General features: G+C 39.6%; 1 protein-coding gene across 1 annotated transcript in view; it reads right to left on the reverse strand.

Moving 5' to 3' along the window:
• Positions 1 to 5,176, reverse strand: part of LOC145987104 (uncharacterized) — a 109,794-nt gene extending 104,618 nt beyond the window's left edge. Inside the window, exon 1 of the mRNA XM_083121580.1 lies at positions 4,835 to 5,176. The gene's annotated coding sequence lies outside the window, so the exon portion shown is untranslated. The remainder of the gene's footprint in view (positions 1 to 4,834) is intronic.
• Between the last annotated feature and the right edge of the window lie 14,111 nt (positions 5,177 to 19,287).

Genomic DNA, 19,287 nt, shown 5'->3' on the forward strand with positions numbered 1-19,287 from the left:
GCCAGACGGATCAAAAGTTTGTATACATTTGCTTTGTTTAGAACTTTGGAAAAACGCCATGGACTTACAGGAAAGGAAATCGACAGTGTGTGTTGCAAACACGTTAGTCGTGGAATGTTTTTGTCAACAAGCAGAGAACATATCTGTGTGATAAGAAAATCCTGTAAAACCTTAAAAATATATAAAGACCTAAAAAGAGGTTTGACTTAGGCCCATAAACCTAAAATAGGTTCTAACAGGCAAAATAGGATATTTTAGGCACTATGGAACTTCATCAGTTATTGCGTCTTTTCATGAAACGCTGACGTAACTTGCTATTTCTTATTTATCTGCAAAGGAAAAAAAATAGGTTAAAAACGTAAAATCCGACGTCTAGTCATACCATTCCGGGTGTGAAGCGTTGCTGTTGTTTCGTTTCCAGTTGACATGTATCACTCGTCACTTCGGTGTGAAATCTCCCTTAAACATTCGTACAAATTCATAGAATAAACCCATTAATATATTTTAACTATGATTAATATTTGATCTCCAATATATAGAGAAAAACGTTCCTATAACCATGCCAGTTCGAAATCACCTGTGAGGGACTTTCACACCAAACTAGACACGCGACCGAACCAACCAATTGAAACACATCGCAGGATAGCTGCGTGACACACATGCGTACACCTGCAATTCATTGTACGATCTTCGAGTGTCACGCGACATACATAAGTAGTCGGTTTGGTGTGAAATCTCACTGAAAAGAAAGCGAAAGTTAATCATATCATGTCACTGGCAAGGTCCATGCCGAGAGGTGTGCTAGTGGAGGCGAATCCCAGGGCACCATGCAAAGAGGGCTCCATTCAAGCTTACGGTGTTATTTTTATCAAGAGGTATTGAATAATTGAAATTACAATTGTTTCTACTGAGAACATACTGCACACAAGCACGTATCTATAAATATATTTCGGAGAGGGTCCGAACCAAATTTCTCATAATAATAATAATTCTGTTTCAATTAAAGTAATTATAATTACATTTAATTAATTATATAGTATTAATTAATATATTTTTATTACATGAATGGGTAAAAAGACGGTATAAGGACAGTGATGTAACAGTACGTATTCATTATCTAGCTTACGTGTAGTTATTTAAGGTCGACAAGATTTGTAAAAAAAAATCAACTGGCTGGCAAGGAAATTAATGTCAAATAGATAAAAATTGAACATATATTAAATATTGAAAAAGGATGTTAGATCCATTTGACGAAAAGTAAATCTTGCATAAATATTTTTTGGTACCGTTATTCAAAGTCGTATGACCCCAATATAATCCTTGCCTTCCGATATGTTAGGTGAAAATAAATAACCCTGGATTAAACAACAAGTATATTTTCATTATTTAATTTTAGTTATTTCATTATTTTCATTATTTAATTTTTGTACTTTGTGTATGTCTTTCGGGGGATCCGGACCCCCTAGATACATCCTTGACTGCACACTACATTATTTGTTTATTATATAATTATTGTTCCTAAATTTTTCTATTTAATTATTATTCTTAACTCATGCTTACATTCTACAGGGTGGCGCACGAAAAAATAGCCAGAGTAGCATTTGCTGCTAACGCGGGCTACTTTTTCGTGAGCCACCCTGTAGAAACACACTGCTGAAATTTTCCTGTTTTCCAAAGTAGTAGTAATAGTACGTTTTTGAGGATGCTCTACTGAAATATTCTATATATGCTAAACCTCTTTAAATCAGAAATGCAAACTACAAATCTTTAAAATATAACATACATTATTTTTAATGAGTTTTCTTTGATTCCTCATTTCAAATTTTTTGCGATGTAAACAGCACAAATCATGGCATAAGAAGAATATATCGAAGGACGCAATGGAATGTCTGAGCTTGGTATTGCAGAGGACACCAAAGCACAATCCTGGCTAGGGCGCCGAAATAGGTAGAGAGCCGTAACTCGCCGTCTTTCCGTTGAGGTAAAAGTCGGGAAGAAAGTGTGGAGCAGATGGTATGTTACACATTGGAGCAGCGTCTTATTCCTTGGCCCTGTCTTTTTACGACATCCCCGTTCCCCAGCTGCCATTTGGGCTAAGGTTAAAGCTCTCTTTAAAAAACCCAAGTAGAGCAGCCTTCTCCACAAATGGCTACCAGACTCAATCTGTAATTTTCCACTCTCAAAACAACATGGAGGAAGGTAGGTCAATACGGACACATTGGATAACCATAATTAGTAGCACCTGCTAGGTGGCTGAACACGTTCTCGATCTCGGCACGGCATTTCCGGGTTCGAGTGCGATCTGGGCTTGCACACACAGAAAACTAAATGTATCATATGTATTGATGCACTAAAGTGTGTTATATGGCCTCTGCGAACAATCAAGATTGCAGTTTGATTTATTTTGTATATATACCGCGTTTGGTAGAACCTGTCCCGCTTCCCGCGCTAGGGAGCGCTCAACAGTTTCCGTGCTGGGGAAAGTCAAAGCCAGGCAGCCAATTAAAATACGCAACGTCGCAACAGCGTCTACGTAAACGCCTCTCTTCTGGCTTTCATTCGCTCCTCGCTGCCCAGCAGACGATTTTTTCCTCGTTTCTCATTGACACCGAAACTGTTGAGCGCTCCCTAGCGCGGGAAGCGGGACAGGTTCTACCAAACGCGGTATAGTAAAGGTAAGATCAAAATGCATCAAATGATGCGTTTTTATGTACTTTCTTGCATCTTTCTCCATGATGCACTTAAACATTTGGTCTCAGCTACAAAATTATGCATTTTTATTTCAGATGATGCATTTAATTTTCTCTGTGGGAGTTCTTTGTGAGTGTATATTCATCAATATCATCCAATCATCGCTCATCCTCATCGTGGCGATTAGCCAAAAGTGGCAGAAAATAACAGCAAGACACAATATAATCATTAGCAAGAAGCACGAGCCTTTTGGTCAGGATGTTAAAAAATCCAGAAGTTCAGGGCGGGAAATGTTGCAGACTTTCCAACACTGAAAATCCCGAATTTCTATGCACTTCTTTATGAAGCGATTGCTTTCGCATTTCCGGTATGAAAACTGTCATTTCCATTTCCAATAAATTTCCTACACATGTGGTGCAGAAAATATTAAAAACTCAACACTTAATGAATTACCATTCAAAATTTCCCGACTGTTCCGGATTACAATAATCTGAAGTTCGTCTGCCTGTGACATTTTTACGTCAACAATCAATCAATCAGTTTTTACTGTTGCAATAACTTCGAAACTTTGCCAGTTGAATTACCCGTGAATTAGTAATGCTGATAATTTCGTTAATTGTCTAGATTTGACCATTTAGAAAACTAAGACAAATACAAATATTTTTTACCATGCGTTAATATTCTACTTTAAATCGGATAAAACTATTTCTGCAATCATAAATACATTTTAGTTTATTGATTTAAAGTAAAATTTTGAGTGAGTCGGCACTTTCGCTATTTGCAGCCGTCGCATTATAAGGGAGCAAGCCCCTTACCGTAATTAAATTCAGCATGTTCCTCTCAACACTAAAGTCTCCCTACCTGGTTGAGGGCTGAGACTGTAAAGGGACGCTCAGAACACACATATGAATAAAATAGACGACAACTTACATAGTCCTGTAGAGTACGAGTTATTAAAGTAAAGGTTATCATTAACCTGAAGGAGATAGTTGGTTTGTAAATTCGTTGGCATGGTACTGATGGTTGGTTGTGTGCGGGAATTTTCGTGTGATATAGACTGGGTGTTCACAGATGTGAACAAAGTAACCATTTTAAAGTGTTTTTTTTTTTTTTAAATTATTGCTATGCAAGGTTAATTCCAAGTGCATTTATCATATTTGAGACATCAATGGCACAATTAAAAATTATAATAGTCTTGTTCTTTAGAAAATGGATATACTGGGTTATGAGTACCCATGAAGCATATCGCAGTTACACAGCTCCAGCTTGTTTATTACAAATTAAAATGGATATCGAGATCTCTGAAGATATAATGGACTTAACGTGATTATCGTGATTTCTTGTCATGACATTTTTTACAAATAATCGAGGCAAATATAGTAATCAAACACGCTTCACATTGTCCATAGAATGAACAGATCTCTGTGCAGAGTAAGTTAAGAGTAAAATACAAACAGTAAATAAAAGATGAAAGTAAAATAAGAAGAGAGGCGAGAAGGATGGGAGAATTGGAAAATGGACAAAGAGATGAAGAAAAGAGGACCAAGGGTAAAAAAGAAGAGAAAGAATGATTTCACGAACAGTAAGTAAAGAGAAGAGAAGAAAATAGTAATATAAAAGTGGATAAAAGTAAAAGGAACATAAAGAAGGGCCAAAATATGAAGAAGTTGAGATAAAATAGAACTGAAGAGAATAGTAGTGCGACAATGCGATGAAAAGTGCGAAAAAAATGAAATCAAGTAAGAGGAAATATAAGATCAAACCGACCTCCATGGTGGAGTGGTTAGCACAGCGCGCTACGATACCACTGGTCACGGTTTCGAATCCTGGCCTGGGCATGGATGTTTGAGAATGTCCATTCAGCAATTTCATCATATCATCACTCATCTCCGCGATTAGCAAAAAGTGGCAGAAAAGCGAAGTAAAATAAGCCAGATCACTCTGTCATTCACTTTAGAATGTAAACGAAGAAGTTGATTAGCAAACTAAAGAGAGAGATAAGTTGAAAGCAAGAAATGCAGAAAGAAAGTTAATTATCTTTGAAATAAGATTTGCAAACTTTATCACAGGTATTCAACCCCCAGTAAAAATACGTGGAATTAAATTAACCAATAAAACAAATAAAAAAGAGTACAGGGCTTACCTGATGACAATTCCGGAACAGTTTCGAGTTACGTATCTCACTTGAGTCAACGAAGCTCCAACGCGTTCTTCAGCGGAATGAACAGCAAACAGACCATATTTGACACCAGTTCCACTTCAACAAGGCTGTCCTCGTTACGTCCAGCATTGTTTCTGAACGACCACCAGGTAGAAGCCAAGAAATCATTCGGAAAAATATATTTTTAGCATCTGAACGACTTCAAAAACAGAAGTTTCGACACTTTACAATCCCCTCGAGGGACTTTTTTTTTTATCCTCAACTTCCTTTCGTACTTTCAGCACCTCTTCATTTGTTGCGAGAGGCGAGACGTACGCATTGTGTTCGGAGGCCTGACTGACTGAATGCTCGCGCGACTGGCTGTTATTTCTGACTTGGCGCTGAACAGCTGTGCGTCAAGCCACCCAACCTTCTCCTCTGACAGCCGTCAAAATGTTGTGGTGCCGTTTGCGGTGCCATCTTGCGAAAGATTCGAAGGAGACGCCTCGCTGACGTTAACTGCCCCATTGTATTTACGTCGAGGCGATGCGCAGCGTTACGGTTTATGAAAGGAACGGGAAAATATTTGGAAAAACGTTGTCAGCAGATGGGAAAGAAACTACGATCGCTTTCCTCTTAGTTTTGCATAACTTCTCGGTGTAGCAGAGGAGTGCATCGAAGAATCATTTCCGTACGTGACGCGACCAGTCGCATAGCATGTCGCATGTAATTGTGTTATAGGGTCGTAGGAAGCTGTCATTTCATAAAGTGATGTCTCTTGCAATTTTCCATTTATATTTCTTCAGTTTCTATTAAAATAATAAATGATGTATGTTGTTCTATAACGTATGGTGAAAAAAATTGCAAAAAAAGAAAACGCTGTGGTCAAGGGCAAAAACACACAAATGTATTTCGTGTGCTGGTTGGTATACAAGGGTGGTATCTGTACATGAATGAACAAACACATTCACACCGAGTCTGCTGGCCTTGCGACAGTTTTGGGGCATGTTCTGCATAGATGGAGCAAATGTTGATGGATCAACATCGCGCAAGCATCTGCGGATCCGTTGGACGAGGGTTGCAACGGTTCGTGGTTGATAATTATTGGCATACACCATCCGCTTTAAATTTGCCCAGAAATCTTCAATGGGCCGCAGTTGGGGAACATTAGGGGGATTCTGTTCTTTGGATATGTAAGGGATACTTAAGTGCTCCATGGCCGCAAGACTTTGTTCAGCGTAATGGCAGCTGGCTAAATCTGGCCAAAAACAACATTGTCCCCACGATGGTATTCATTGATAAACTGCTTCACTTTAGGCAAACAGAACTTTACATACCGGTCGACGTTGAGTGCAAGGCCAGCCTTGAAAGACTGAGGTTTCGACAGTCCTTTCTCACTCATGGCAAGCCATAGCAGCACCTTCTGTGGAAATTTGGTTTTTAAATCAAAACGCACTGGATCGGGCACGGCAGCAGTTCCAGGATCATAGTAGGTTTTCGGCTGCCACTCGTTGCCATCTAGGGTGAAATAAGTCTCATCGTCCATGATACAAATGACGTCATTTGTTGCCGTGAACGTTTTTGTCACAAGGGTTCGTAAACGCTGTTTTTGGACAACAACTTGTTGCTCTGTCACTTTTGGCATAGTTTTTCGTTTATATCACCGTAACCCCATCTTCTGTAATGCTTTCTTCACTGTGTTTTTATCACACTGAAACCTCCTACCAAGCTCACGGTAGGATTTTGCCATCTTACCTGCAGTAACACGTCGCAGTTGTTGCAACACTCTGGGTTCATTTAACTTCGACTTCCGTCCACTGCCCGGCTTTCTCCACATTGATTCCCTTCTCCAATCGTGACACAATATTATAACCCGTACGACGGGAAAATCCTACACGTTGAAAATGTTTCACAAGCTCGGACTTTCGAACATCACGATTCTCTGTCCAATATTGCACGATCATTTTCCGACGGTCATCTTCTTTCAGCTCCATACTGACTTGTTTTTACACCAACCTTCTCTTGCTCTTCACACTACATAACTGGTAGACGTACAATGGTGTGTCAGTGTTCAATATTGCCAGTTCCGCAGGGTTGCAAACTTTGTGCAAATTTTTTTCACCATACGTTACCTTGAAAAAATGTAGTTTTAGGCGTTGCATACATGCAGTGAGCGAATAAGATATCGACTTTGTATCACTGCACTCATCATTCCCTATCCACATACAAATCTTTCTTAAAAATTGAAAGAATATCATCATCTCCCCCCCCCCTCCCCGGCCGACAACCACATCTTTTGCTTACAAAATTACTCGTCTATCCACTGCACGGAGGTTTCGATAGTGGATCCACGTGATTGAACCAAAGTGTGACATCATATAGTCATATATCGTATCGTGAATGCTACACGTTGAGGCAGAGACCACTCTTCCACGACCCTTTGGGTAACGTCCCATTGCAGAGCAATCAAGGAACTAACTTCCTGTGTGTGAACTATCCCGGCCCAAAACAAGCTTTTCTGTGCATGATCCCTACTTCCCTACACTTCCCTTAAATACATAAACTTGCATTTATTGTCGAATAACATATAAAGTCGTATATATATATATATATATATATACTGCTGGACAAAAAAAAACCGGACACCTTAATATTTGACATCTGAATTGCAATTACTTATGAATTACGCTCTCAGTTAAGTATTGAACAATTGAACATTCATTATTGAACATTTTCCACAGTTTTCCGTTTATTACTTATCTATTTATTTATTTATTTATTTACTCGTATTTACTTATTTGGAACACTTAGTAGGCTCAAAATTAATTTCATGCAATTTTGTTTTAATTTATTGATTTTCAATTCCTGTTGATGTTATTTTGTTTAATGTCTAGACAGGCATGAATTTTGGTTCATAGTAACCATAGTAACATATATTATTGACATTGTCATTGCTGGTATTTTTCTTGCAAGTGTATTGTAAGTTTGCTGCTAGCTTGAAAATGAGACGTGAAGAGGTAGTGTAAAAGCAGTAGCTCTTCGCGATGATGGTCGTAGTGTACACTATATTGCTAGGGTGCTAAATATAGCACGAAATACTATCCATGAAGGTCTCAGACGGTATGACGCAACCGGTTCCTATGGTAGAAGACCGGGTTCTGGTCAGAAACGTTGCACAACAGCACGGGATCGTTTAATGCGTATCATAGTCTTAAGAGACCGTCGTACGACTTCAAATATTGTGGCACAGCATTTGAGAAATGTTCATAGAACTGTGGTTTCTTCACGAACAGTTCGTAGAAGACTGAATGAAAGTGGTTTATCATCTCGGAGGCCGGCTGCAGGTCCCAGGTTGTTAGCACGTCACCGGAAGCGAAGACTGGAATTTTCTACTAAACACTTACGTTGGAATGTGGAGCAGTGGGAAAAGGTTTTATTCTCTGATGAGTCAGAATTCAACCTACGTTCATCAGACGGGCTTGAACATGTGTATAGAAGACCTAATGAGCGTTATGCACAATGTTGTTTCGTTGAAATAACACCCTTTGGAGGTGGTGGTGTCATGGTCTGGGGAGGTATCTCTTTACAAGGACGTACAGAGTTGGTTCTTGTAGATAATGAGGCAATGGCAGCTTGCAGGTATATTACAGAATGTGTGGCAGATCATGTAGTACCATATGCACCATTCATAGGCCCGGACTTTGTTTTTATGCATGACAATGTGCGTCCTCACGTTGCGAATATTGTCACGGAGTACTTGGACGAAGTTGCGATTACGCGATTAGAATGGCCACCACAAAGTCCGGACCTAAATCCGATAGAGCACGTCTGGGATCAACTGAAACGACATATCAGAAACCGCGCAATAGTTCCAGAAACAATTGAAGAGCTAAGACGTGCTATTCAAGAAGAATGGGAGCAATTGGATCAAGAAGTGATTGCCAACCTTATTCGAAGTATGCCACGGCGGTTACAAGCTGTAATTGATGGCAGGGGAGGTAACACCCGCTATTAGACCCCACCAGTACCAGTTAACAATATTTAAAAAAAAAATATTGCTAAGATTTTTTTTGGTAGTTTTCTGTAACTTTCGTTTATGTTCTAATTTAACTTATTAACAATAAATTTTAATTTGCTTTCTGTTGAATATATTCAGGATTTCTTATTTCCAATAATTTCTGCAACATTTACTTAGCCTTCGAATCAGAATTTATGCGTTATCACAAAAAATGCAAGTGTCCGGTTTTTTTGTCCAGCAGTATATATATATATATATATATATATATATTTACAGAAGCCTAAATGGACAAATGAAATGCTTTGTGAACGTGACTTTGTGGTCAAGTGTCAACCTCATTGACGGAGTTGTTAGCACAGCGCGCTGCGACGCCAGGGATTTCGGGTTCGAATCCTGGGTAAGACATGGATGTTTGTGTTTGTCCAAATGAGAAAAAAACTTAAAATTGACAAAAACCAAGAAATGTAAAACTTTGAGAAAAAGGTAAAAACCTACCGCTTAGGGGTGGGTATTCCTTATATATATAAGAAAAGTCGGTAACATAGCAATGGTCCTCGGTTCACTTCTCGTTAAAGGCAGATTCTTTTTTACAGTGCAGTGCCAACTAGTGTATACCTAGGATGGAATTAATTAGACATATCGGCACGACTGTTATTTTTTAATAAAAATGTAATAGGTTTGAGAGTAACTACTCGATATTAAACTTCTTACAAAATGTGGAAAGGCATGTGAACGAGACATACAGTTCTTGCTTTGCATATCACGCAAGATCAAGAAACAGTGGAACGTTAATGTAAAAATTCTTAGAAGCCACGTCAAAAATGTGAGCTTTTATTGAAAAAAATATTGGTTGAGTTATGAATTGAATTTCAATTTTTAAAACGAAAAGTTTTGAAGAACATATTAGGTTATATGAGCCGACAGATTTAGTCCAGATCTTAACATTATAATTGTGTCGTAAAATCTGTAGTTGTATATAAAAATCCGACTGAGGGACGGAATGGGTTCGAGTTCGCCTGGGTTTTCGGCCTGTGTATAGGACCGGTAGCAACCCACCATCGTGAGGAAATTGGGGAGCTACGAGTGAGTAGTGTAACCCGGTTTCGGAATCTCCTATAACGGATGAGGTTTCGACGTGCTGACCCGATGTCACCTCATTACCGGTTGAAGTTCTCCACACCTCTATGTATGATTGTGGAAGGGAGGCTGGCAGTCGGGAGATAGGCCAAGGCCCTTCGAGGGCTGTCGCTCCATAGGTTATTTATTATTTATTTATTTTAGAAGGACAAATCTAAGGTGCTTTTCGAAATTAGCAGGTGAAATCATGGATTAGAAATTCATGTGCTCTGGTTACGGATTGGTTCACACACATGTTGATGCCTCATTAGCAACTAAAAAATAATCTGTAACCGCGCTTTTTTTTTAAAAAAAAAGTTTTATTTCACTATTCTGTTTACATCTATGGATTTCTTTTCCTACATGTATACATACAATTACATTACATCCAGATATTTACCAAAATATTGTGACAATCGGACATTTTGTTTATTTGATTGTTTCCATCTAGATCTTTTAAGATACATTGTATATAGGGTGATATTTGGTTCAAACTTTTTGCTATATATACACTATGTTGCCATTCGTCACCGGACACCCCATACCAGTACGTTAATCCGGTGGCAGCACGACATCAGTATCGTGTAGGGCCATATTTTGCCGCAATGACGTCCGCAACCCTTCGAGGTAGACTTTCCACCAATTTGCGATACGTGTCGACGGGAATCTTGCCCCATTCCTCCTGCAAAGCGGCAAACAGCTCAGTGGTGTGTTTTTGGGCAGCATGGCCTGGCTTTCAAGCGGTGCTCCAACTCGCCCCAAAGGTGTTCAATGGGGATGATATCTGGACTTTGGGCTGGCCAATCAAGTTTTTGCACACCCATGTCCTTGAACCACGTGTTGATAATGTCTTCCATATGACATGGAGCATTGTCGGGCTGAAACAGGTATGGGCAAATACCGAATTGTTCCCACAATGTCGGTAGTGCAAAATTGTCCAGAACTTTTTGGTACGCATCGGAATTCATGTTTCCCCGAACTAAAACAAGAGGACCAAGACCAAACCACGAAAAGCAGGACCACACCACGATGTCACCTCCGCCGAATTTCACTGTGGGTACGATACAGTCCTGTAAACAGCGTTCACCGGGCATACGACACACCCACACATGTCCATCGGACCGCCACATCTGGTAGTGCGATTCATCACTCCATAGGATGGATTTCCATTGTTCGACAGTCCAATGGCGGCGTTCCTTGCACCACTGTAACCGACGGGTTGCATTGCGGGCTGTGAAATGCGGCTTGTGAACTGCTGTGCAACCATGAAAACCAAGTGCGACTATCTCCCGGCGGACAGTACGATCACTTGCAGCACTACTGGAAGCCGATGGAAACTCCTGTGCCACCATCTGAAACGACGCCTTCCGGTTTGACTTCACCACACGTTTCAAGCATCGATGGTCACGATCTGTTAATATTTTTGGTTTACTGGGTCTGGGTCGGCATGTCATAACCCCCTCTCGCTTCCACTTCACGATAACATCACTCACTGTCGACCGGGGTATCTGAAATTTGTTGGAAATCTCACGGGTCGAATGCCCAAACCTGTGGGCTCCAATGATCATCCCTCTTTCCACCTCACTCAGTTCGCGTCGTCTGTCCATATTGACTGCTGTAGCTGGTATGAGTGTATTCTCAACCGGCAACGTCTTTTATAGGTTGTATGACGTGTACAGACGATCCCAAGCACTTTTTGAAGGGTGTCCGGTGACGAATGGCAACATAGTGTATAATATACTGTATGTGCTATTAGCCACACAATGGCATTTTGTTTCTTCACAGGGAAATATTTGAAGTCTGGTAATATACAAATTTTTGCTTGAAAGCATTGTGGCGATATACGACATATTTTGGCAAGACACATCAGGAGAAAGGCCCAAATTTCTGAAATTCCTTTACATGTAGTGAGGCGATGTTAATTTGTATCCACCTCTCCGCATTGTCTACACTCATTTGTTGGTAGTCTTTTTATTTCATTTAGTCGAACATTTGTTGGAACTAGATCATGCACCAGGGTATACCACAAACTTCGTATGTCCGTGTCAAGGAAAGGCTTGTGGAGATTTTGCCATACATTTGACAAAATAACATTAGGAATTTTTTTCTCTATTCGACTCTGCTGCAAAATAAGTTGTCGTTGAAAATGTTCATACAAATATTTTGACAGAGTATTTTCCTTCAAGTCCATGGGAAACTCCACATAACTCCATTCTTGTACAAAATTTCGTACATACATAGGGCTCTTTGTTAGTCGAGACAAGTTGGGTGGATTTTGCGGTGGAAACGTATCGGTAAATATACGCAACCACATTGATGTAATCGACCGTTCAATTAAGTACAATTTATAATTTCTAGCTAAAAATAGGGACTTACATTTATTTTCAATATTCCATAATTCTAGACCACCTGTCATTTGTGTTTGGCACATGATCGGGAATGGTACCCGAAAAAAATGTCCGTACCACATGAACCATCCCACAGCAGACTTTATTTGTCGGAGATATTGCTGTGTGATTGGCAACACTTGAGCGACATAATTTAATTTACTAAAAATAAAAGTGTGTAGGAACCAAACACGCTGAATTAAATTGAGTTGTCTTCCTCTCATTTGATAACACTGTAACCTGATTTCGCTTACAATTTTCGTCCAGTTTAGATCCAGCATTCTGGATTCATTAGTATGAAAAGTAATGCCCAATATTTTGAGTTCGTTTACATATTTTATCCCTATGTCCGGATTGTCTTGCTTCCAGTTGCCAACAGGTAAAGCCTTTGATTTTGTCATGTTAACTTCCGCTCCACTGGCAGAACAATACAAACACATTGCATTCAGTATATTTTGGAGCTGGGTCGTTGTTGTTACACAAGCTGATAAATCGTCTGCGAATGTAAATACTTGCGTTTCAAGGAAAGCACTCGCTGCGGGTGTGGCTCGGCACTGAATATATCGAAGTAGCGGGTCCAAGGTCAAAGCGAAGAGAAGCATACTCAAGGGGCACCCCTGGCGAATGGATCTCGTCACGTGTATTGCAGGAGTCACGAATCCATTGATAAGAAGACGGGAGGTTGCCTTTCTATAGAAACTTTGCAAAACAGATATAAAGGCTTCACTGAAGCGATAGGCTCGAAGTACTTCAAACAAATATTGGTGAATTACAAGATCAAAAGCTTTTGTGAAATCAAAGGATAGTATACAAGCTGCGGTTTGTTGCATTTCATAATAATACATTATATCACGTATACCCGCCACCGTAGAAAATATATTTTGAGTTTTACTGACACATGTTTGCCGTGAACTGAGTAAGGAAGATAATATAGGTTTCAGTCTATTAGCCAAAACTTTGGCCATAATCTTATAATCACAGTTTAACAAAGTAATGGGCCTAAAGTCAGTCACTGCACTCGGACGCGTTTTTTTGGCAATCAGTACAATTATACCTTCATTTTGAAGCACGCATTCGTTTCGAAATGCATCTTGTATTATCTTGACCAATTCATGTTTCATAACATCAAAAAAACGTATATAAAATTGGTAGCCTATGCCAGGAGTGCGCTTAACGTTACAAGTACGCAGTGCTTCATACACCTCATCGACAGTGACGTCACTGTCTAACAAAGTTCTGTCTTCGTCCGTCAAAAAATTATTTACCGATGTGAGCAATTGTTGTACAGCCAATTGATCTACTTCTTTACCAGTATACAAATTATTATAATACGTGTAAAACGCCTGTGATATACCTTGTTGAGTTCTATGTGTATTTCCGCCGGAATCGACAATATTGTTTATCAAAAGAGCTCGCTTTTGTTTTTGTGTGTGAACATAGTGAAATAAAGAGGTTCGTTCATCTTGCAAGGATGACGCATGAGTAGTTCTTATCTTTATACCCTCCAAGTGATGCCGTTGCAACGTAAGGATTTGTGCTTTATATTTTTGTATCTGTGGATAATGTTCGGTGACATCAGGTCGCATACATAACTCATGTAAACATTTGTAATAGAAGTTCAACATTAAGTTCCGGTCACGTGCACTCTCTTTCCCTAGCCATTGAAAATAGGATTTAATTCGAGGTTTTACGTATTTTACCCACCACGTATTGTAATCAGTATAGTGTTTTTGTTGCCGGCACCAATACTTCCATTTTTCTTCAAACATATCATTAACATTAGGCTGTTGAAGTAGGGCAGAGTTCATTTTCCAATAGGACGGACCCCAAACTAATTTAGATTCTTGTAGATTGATACTCATTCTGATTGATATATGATCTGAAAAAGGTACCGGCAAAGCATCTATTGTCGTCACATATTTTATAGTATGACCAAGTGTATAGAATCTGTCCAGTCTAGAACCTGCTTTGTTATTGAAATAGGTAAACACTATATCCTTTCGTTTTTCGGTCCAGATGTCCTTCAGCTGTAAATCGCTGATTAAGGTCGTTAAAGCTAAACTATTTTGAAACTTTCCTATACAATCACATGATCGCAGCACTTGATTAAAATCACCACCTAGGATGATACACGAATCATTATTTGGAAGTAAGTATACGATCTCAGCCTGGTAAAATTGTTCTCTCTTCCATCTGTTTTGCTGTCCGGAGGGGGCGTAGATATTAACAAAAGTATAACGTTGACTTTGAAAACTAATTCCCCTCCCATCGACTAATTTCTTTACATTTTTTATTTCTATACCACTTTTGATTATATTTGCCGTCCCTCTCCCGCTTGTCCCCAAGTTTACAATAGCCTCGTAGCCATACAGGAAGTTAAAATCTACAATACAAACTTCCTGCAAGTATAAAATGTCAATCGAATGGATTCGGACAAAGTCCGCAAGCAATTTGCATTTCACTGGCGTCAGGATCCCATTGATGTTAAGGGTACAAAGACGAGTGCTGTAATTCATGCACAATAAGATATTATAAAAAAACTGTATATAAGAATACCACGTAAATGTGCATTTTTGGTGCTCAATTACACTGAAGTAAGTATTGGTCCTAAGTATTTTCAGAATGATGATAATCGTTCATGTGCATGACACAATTTACACTATTTTTTCTACCTGTTATTATATCGATATTCATCTTGTAACTCTCTAACATGTAATATATAACATTACACTGTATACACTAGGAAAGTACACAAATTTATGTCGCGCACTACACTCGTAAATCACTCTCATCTCAAAACATAAACAAACATTTCTCCTTACACTAACTACCTAATGGAGGGGGGGGGGGAAGGCGATCTGAACCCACATCTACTTAACATTTCACTTTTGTTGGGTCTTCCTGCTGTGTGTGACGGACTGCTGGCTTAGAAACATCCTGGTACATTTCTTTTTCTTACCTTCTGTTACCGCTTTCAGTCGTGAACTTGTGCGTTTTTTTCTATTTCGTTGACCTTTGTCCATAACTTGCTTATCATCTGTGGATTCCTCTTCAGTTTGTGAGTCATCTCCTGATACCATTTCTTGCGATTTTGACGAGGGAAGGGGGGAAGCAATTTTAGGTTGGTCATGTTGTCCACTCACGTTTCCTTCTGCTAGTTTCAAGGTCGTTGTGTGCGAGGTAGCGCCTGGTAGGGAAAGCTCATGACCTGCCTGGCTCTTTTCACCTTCCGATACACAGCTGTTCGCGGGGAGGGGAGGGGCCATCTTATCACTAATCGGGGCTTCAGGCGAGACCTGGTAGTTACTCGAAAGTTCCTCGCGTTCAACTTCTGCAACCCATGACGAAGTGTGACCTTCTGTTGTTAACAAATGGGAAGTTTCCTTTGCTGCTCTCTCTGATGAAACTTTGTTCGTCGGAGGATCCAGTGGCGTCTGTGCGGCACCTTCGGGTTCTTTTTCATCTGGGTTCTTTGGGGATTCTTTCATTTCTGTGTCCAGGGTTGTCTTGGGTACTTGAAAACTTGTAGGCTGGTATGGCAGTGGTTGTTCTGCTGCATCAATATTGATTGGTGATCGGTGGGTGGCTTCCGCATATGTGGAGGCTGTCCTTCTTCCTGGTTTTCTACGCTTATCGCAACAATTTGAGAGATGTTCTGTAGATTCACATATCCTGCACGTAATCTTTTGACCATAGTACGTTACCCAATATCGATCACCTTTGATAGTGATGTACAATGGAATTGGTTTTTTAAGCGTCATGCGAATTCGCTTTGTACCGGTACGCGTTGGGTATATATGTTCATCCGTGTACTTTTCATCGTCAACATATTTCACATCACCATATGTTGTCAGTGTCTGTTGGAGAACGTCCATTGGAAGTTCCATAGGAACTACATGTACATTCACAATTACGCTATTTTGATCCGCCCATTCCAGTTTTACCTCATGCTCCCCATTGTCATCAGTGTAAACTAATGTGCCTCCCGATCGTAATATTATCTGCTCGCCTAACACTCGCGATATTAACTTTATAAACACACACTTTCGATATTGATCGATTTCAATACTAAGCACTTGATCTTCTGTTAGTGACAAATTCTGCTGTATCCACCGATGCAGTTGTATCGATGTCGGTTTTTGTCGCACATTCGTGAAGACCAATTTCACAGTATTCACTCTCCGTACAGACATGGTTCAGAACACAGAAGGTAGACTTAACCGGAATTTCACTCGCTTGCACGTAAATGCTCAACACGGACCGCACGTAGAGACGATGCACCGCGTGCCAGTGCTGGCAGCGAACTCTACGCTCGAACACGCATCTTTCAGAATGTGAAGCCGTAACACTAACCACTCACCTGACACCTCCACCTTCTATTGGTAGGTATTTATTTACTTATCATGTAAGTTTTCGAATTGTTTCACTACTGGCGACGCGAATTTCTTTTCGCTCATTTTCTTTCAGATGTAGTTGTTTTTTCAGACTAATACATTTATTTACCTTCTGCCACCCATGGAGATCCTTATGGAATACATTATTGGGATGCAACTCACAGAAAAGACAATATCTTGGTTTAAAAAAAACTTGAGGTGGGAATGATGTGTTCAGTCACACATTTGACCTCAAAATTTTTCATCTTTGAAGTTTTGCTTGCAACGCCACTATCAACCGAGCATTTATTTTCTTGACATATAGTGCATAACCTGCAGCTTTTCTTCGATCTAAAGCGTTTAGCTTTTTATACAACTACAAGCACATCACATCCTCAAAATTAAGTCGACGCCAAGGGTCCCGGGTTCGAATCCCGCTCGGGCTTGGTTGTTTGTGAATGTCCATTCATCAATTTCACCATTTCATCACTCATCCCCATCTTCGCAATTAACCAAGAGGCACAAAAACGCGAAGTAAAATAAACTATATCAATCAAATCAAATGAAATCAAAATTAAGATCCCTAATTTCAGAAACATGCGATATATGAGTTTATTAAGCAGAATGGTTATTAGAAACTATACTGTAGATAAATTGTTGTGTTGTGTTTACCAATTTCACAAGCGTTCAACGAGTCGAATGCAAATTGCATGAAATGGCAATTAGACGCGAATATTGAAAAGATAGCTCTTATTGAGTTACAAACTAACTCAATAATAACTAATATTTCAACATGTTTTACCTCACAAGACCTTCATATACGTATATTCCAAAGTAACTTTTTTTCTGAATGTTCACTTCCGATTTTAAATCATTCAAACCTTTCCATGTGTGACTGATGGCAGTTACTCGTGCTCTAGATGCACGGAGTCAAGGAAAAATGACCCTTGTTGATTGGGCTGTCTGTAGGTTCATCAAAACATGCAACATCTCAAATAAGGTAAAATTGGTGAAATAAAGTCCAGCCAAGCTGACAATTATAACACTTAAAAAAAACTTCCGATTTTTTTCCTGGGTACAATCCTGTTTTTACCAATCGATGGCTGGTTATTGGAGAGTTACATAGATTATTTCGTAAGTATCTCGCAAACAAACGAACTGCTTAATACAAGTCAGTATCACGAGTCACAAATCTCTAGCCGGCTCAGTTTAAGGGGAAACTCGCAAAAAAACAGATCAGAACCTGCCCCTGGTGAGATTGTGAATCTATCTCTGAACGTGGTTGGCCTCTGAAGCAAGCGGCTGTTAACCTTGAGCGGTAGAAAAGTGGTATAAAGTCACAAAAAGAAAGTATCAACCTCCTGTGCAAAGGTATTAACGACAATAAATGTGTAACGTACCTTATTCCGCCACATTGCTTCCTGCAGTTGAATGCTGAATGGGGATAAGTTTATTGTCAAAATAGTTGGTATCCATTTTTAACATTCCACACATAACACGTACGAAGATGTTTTTTTTTTAACTTGACGGATGAATACAACCGATAAGAATGTTCGAAGCAACTTTTGCATTAACATGCACGTACACCAGCTTGCAATGCCATCTGTGTTTCAGGCGAAAAGCCTGATATTACGCCATGTGAATCTTGCATTTCACTCACATAACTATATCACACAGTTTAGACCTTTCATTCATTATAAATAGAACTTCAAATACAAAAGAATCGCTTAGAAACATTGCGTGCTACTACTACACCGTCTTCGGGTTCGAATCCCGCTTGGGCTTGGTTGTTTGTGAATGTCCCATTCATCAATTTCATCATTTCATCACTCATCCCCATCTTCGCAAATTAGCCAAGAGGCACAAAACGCGAAGTAAAATAAACTAAATCAATCAATCAATCAATACTACACCATCTGTTTCACACCCGCACACAAACACAATACAATGTTCTTCTTCTTCTTCTTCCTTTTTCTGGCCATCATCGCTTTTGCAGTCTCCGGCCAAAGTTGCTATTAGTGTTGATATTATTCCTCCTATCTAAAAACAAAATACTCGAAGCATTTGGAATTACCAAAGTCACTAACACTTGGGAAGGACATAAGACACGTTTCCATTCTCGCTTGTTTCGCACTTGTCACTTGTCTTCGGCACTAGCACTTTATATCACACTTCCTTGTTGTGATCTCTTTGTTGATCAACAGGGTTTTGTTTACAGTAGGATGTTTTGTTTTCGGGCGAACCCGTATAAGATCCACATGACAGCGGGGTGAGGATTATGGAGTAAGGTGGCTATAGAAATAGGAAATGTTGTTCCTGCTCTTAGTACAAGACACCGATAAAGGGTAGTTCTGTGTCTTTCGCTTAACGGACATTGAAAGAATATATGATTAACAGTGGCGTAGCGTTATAGTACGCCCGTACGCCCGGCGTTCCCAGATTTAAAATTTCAAAAATGCGTAAATGCTGTGAATATAAAGTAAAACTTGACTAATTCCATATATGTTTGACCTTCATGGCATTATAATAGCTATTTTTCGCGATCCGCTTGCAACGCTCCAC

Source organism: Lepisma saccharinum, chromosome 4 (genome assembly GCF_977018435.1).
Source record: "Lepisma saccharinum chromosome 4, izLepSacc3.1, whole genome shotgun sequence".
Lineage (NCBI taxonomy): Eukaryota > Metazoa > Arthropoda > Insecta > Zygentoma > Lepismatidae > Lepisma > Lepisma saccharinum.